Source organism: Gekko japonicus, unplaced genomic scaffold (assembly GCF_001447785.1).
Source record: "Gekko japonicus isolate JY-2015 unplaced genomic scaffold, Gekko_japonicus_V1.1 scaffold2071, whole genome shotgun sequence".
In the NCBI taxonomy this organism is placed as follows: Eukaryota; Metazoa; Chordata; class Lepidosauria; order Squamata; family Gekkonidae; genus Gekko; species Gekko japonicus.
Window position 1 is genome coordinate 152,677 of NW_015163151.1, and position 3,485 is coordinate 156,161.

At 44.2% G+C, this 3,485-nt stretch overlaps 1 protein-coding gene across 1 annotated transcript in view; it reads left to right on the forward strand.

The window, feature by feature from the left end:
• PXDN (peroxidasin) overlaps nucleotides 1-3,485 on the forward strand; it is a 185,419-nt gene that overhangs the window by 124,434 nt on the left and 57,500 nt on the right. The gene's annotated exons all lie outside the window — the stretch shown is intronic.

Below are 3,485 nucleotides of genomic sequence, written 5' to 3' on the forward strand. Positions count from 1 at the left end.
AGCCTCCCATGTCCTCCCAGTTCAAGTTACGAGAGTTATTTAGCAACTTTCAAGAGAGTTCTTATAGAAGAAGAAACCTGGCAAGAGCTTGGGAGGCACTAAGCCTATGCTTTATGTACGCAAAAACTGAGTACTGGTCAAAAATTGAGTACTGGTCATTGGTTACTCTAGGGATCAGAAGAGGTTGATCCAAGGAGTTCAGTCCTTATAAAATCCACTACAGTGGCCGTTTTTTTGAGATAACTCACATACTGTGTTGGCAGCAGAGAGAATAATTCTGAAGATCACTGACTGGTACAGTAGTTTTCAAACTGTGTTCAGAAGTTGATGAGGGGTTCCAAGTAGGGACATGTGTTTGAATCTACCTGAGCCAGAAATATACCTTATTGGTATTTTTCAGGTATATTTTGGAATCCCAAAGGTATCCGGGTTCTTTGGGGGAAACTGGGGGAAAAAATCCCGGATATATTCAGGAATTACCAGGTGTATCCGAAAAACAGCAGAGAGGCTGGAGCAGATCGCTTCTACCTCTAAGCTGTTTGTTGGGCTTCCACTGAAGTCCCTTTAAAGTTTAAAGAGATTGCAGAAGACAGCCCAAGGATCTGCTGTGCCGGCAGGGAGCAGATTGCTCCCTGCAGGAGAGGCCAGCCCCAGGATTGGCCTGGCTTTTTTTAACCTTTTTTTTCTTCTCAGGTCTATTGGACTTGAAAAATTCAGGATTTCCAAAAAATCCCAGATCCGAATGTTACCGCCAATGGCCTGCCTGGTTATTTGGGGGGAATTAGCTATGGCAGGGGAGACCAGAGGGGTGCAGGGATCACACACCAATTGTATACCAAGGTCCGGTACAGTAGGATTTGAATAGTAAATTAAATAGATTTTATTAAAGAATAATTACAATCACACTAAGCATTCAAAAAGAACAAGCAATTTAGAACTAAGAAAGCAGAGGTGATGGATAGCAGATAGAGGGGTCAGTTACGGGGTGATATGACCTGTCCAAATGTGCAGAGGTCCATGGAGATGGGATTGTGACGCAACCAATGTTTGGAGGTGGACTGCCAGTTGGCATCAGGGCAGAGGCACACACTCTGAGGCCATGTGCCTTGACATAGACATTGGAAAACAATGCCAACCAATAGGAGGTATTGAGGAACTTGCCTCAGATGAAGACAAAAGATTACCTGAGCCAATCCTGGGTCCCAGGGAGTGCGGCATCAGGAGGGGCCAGACCTAGGTGTGACCAGTGAGGTTCCAGAGGGGCAGAGTCTGGATTAACAATAGTGATGATGGGATTAGCCAGGTATTGGGTGGCTAGCTGAATGGGTTTTCTGACCACAAATAGTCCAGTCAAGGCAGTTTGAAAAGGTTCCCGGGTTTACACAAAAGGTGGGAGATGAGTCTCTGATTAGTGGCAGGAAGGATCGCTAAATGTTTGAATGTACGATTGGTTTATCTCGGTATCCTGAGGGAAGGAGTAGGAGAGACAGTTGGGAAGACAAAGGATTTTCACATAGACATGGGTCTACACAAAAGTTCTAGGTGAAGTTCTGGAGACAGAAGGGCTATTTGCCAGGTGGCCTTTGAATAGCCTTTAGAAATGTAGATACTTACCTGGTGGAACTGCCATTGTTTCATATGCATACTTTTGCTGGGTGGGGGGAGAAGACTGGAGGTTTGCTCTGAGGGCTGCCTTATGCCACCTGAAAATGGAGAGCCATTTCCCAGAGCTATGGCTTGCTCTGTGTTTCAGAACCAAGCATGTATTCCTTGGCCTGAGTTTGTGGGTCTCTGGCTCAGGTTAGAAAGTGGGGTGCCCCTGCTGTTGGGGCTACCCTAGTGTAAGACAGCACCTCTGGGCTACACGAATATTGTACTGGGTGTTAGGATCCAGGGTTTTGCAGGAATCCCGACATTTTTTGGGGTCCAGTAGACCCGAATCAAAAAATACTGGTAAAAAAATTGCACACTCCTAGTTCCAAGTTCAAAAATGACGAAGTTACCTGAAAGGTACTTTTCCCAGTCTTTTGCTATAGTGCCTTTTCAGTTTGTGTAGAAAATATTACTAGCAGGCCTGGCCAGTACGCCAGCGCACCATAGAAACTGCGTGTGTGACCTAAAACACTTTTCAAAATGCTTTGCAATGTGAAAAGACTGCATGGGAGCAGTTCCTGATAAGACAGTTTTCTCAGAGAAAGTTTAATGAGCACAGAGAGTGTGAAAAACATCATTATGTAGGGATTTCACATACCTAAACTGTTGTTGGCAAACAGAGAAGAGATTATATGCAAACTAAAAGAAAAGTATTGTTGCAGAAATATACTTATCACAAACAAACACATGGGAGAAGTCTGAAACAGTAGTGAGAGCAGCTGCAGGCTTGGCATTTGAGAGTATGCGTCTGGAACTTCAGTCTGGATTTACACTTTGAGCAGCCAAAATTAATCCCCATGAAATTACATAACAGATATTTCCCATACCCATGGGTTCAACATTTTTGTTAACAGTATACAGCTAGAAGGAGGATGGGGGAATGCTTTGATGGTCATTGAGTGTAGTAGAAGGAGAAGAAGAGATTGGATTTATACCCTGCCCTTCAGAACCCAAAGGAGTCTCAGAGCGGCTTACAAACTCCTTCCCCTTCCCCTCCTCACAACAGACACCCTGTGAGGTAGGTGGGGCCAAAAGAGCTCTGCCAGAAACTGCTCTTTTTCAAGAACAGCTGTGCCAGAACTATGGCTTGCCCAAGGTCATCCAGCAGCTGCAAGTGGAGGAGTGGGGAGTCAAACCCGGTTCTCCGCGCACTTAACCACTACACCAAACTGGCTCTCAGTACTATTTTAGGCCCTGCTGTTGTATATGAATTCTTGACATTTCCAACCATAATCGTTTTTGTGAAAGATCTGGTGAGTACACCCACACTATGCATTAAATTGAAAAATTGTATATAGATGGTTTTTAGAAATAAATTCTGTTTTCTAATCTAAGTTCTCTGTAAGGTCTCTACTTATTCTGATAATGGAATACGTAGTTTAAATGTCTTCTACCATTCCATTGAGCAAAGTTTGAAGGTTTGTTCACCTTAAGTGGCTTTTCCTTCAATGGAAGAGCCACTTAAGTTGGAGGAAGTCTCCTTCAGCTGGAGGAATGTCATAGAATCATAGAGTTGGAAGGGGCCATACAAACCATCTAATCCAACCCCCTGCCCCCAATGCAGGATCAGCCTAAAGCATCTCTGACAAATATTTGTCCAGCCTCTTCTTGAAAGCTGTCAGTGAAGGGGAGCTAACCACCTCTCCAGGCAGCTGATTCCACCTTTGAACTACTCTGACTATGAAAAGGTTTTTCCTAATATCCAGCCAATACCTTTCTGCGTGTAATTTAAACCCATTGTTTCGGGTCCTATCCTCTGCTGCCAACTGGAACAGCTCCTTGCCCTCCTCCAAATGACAGCCTTTCAAATATTTAAAGAGAGCAATCATGTT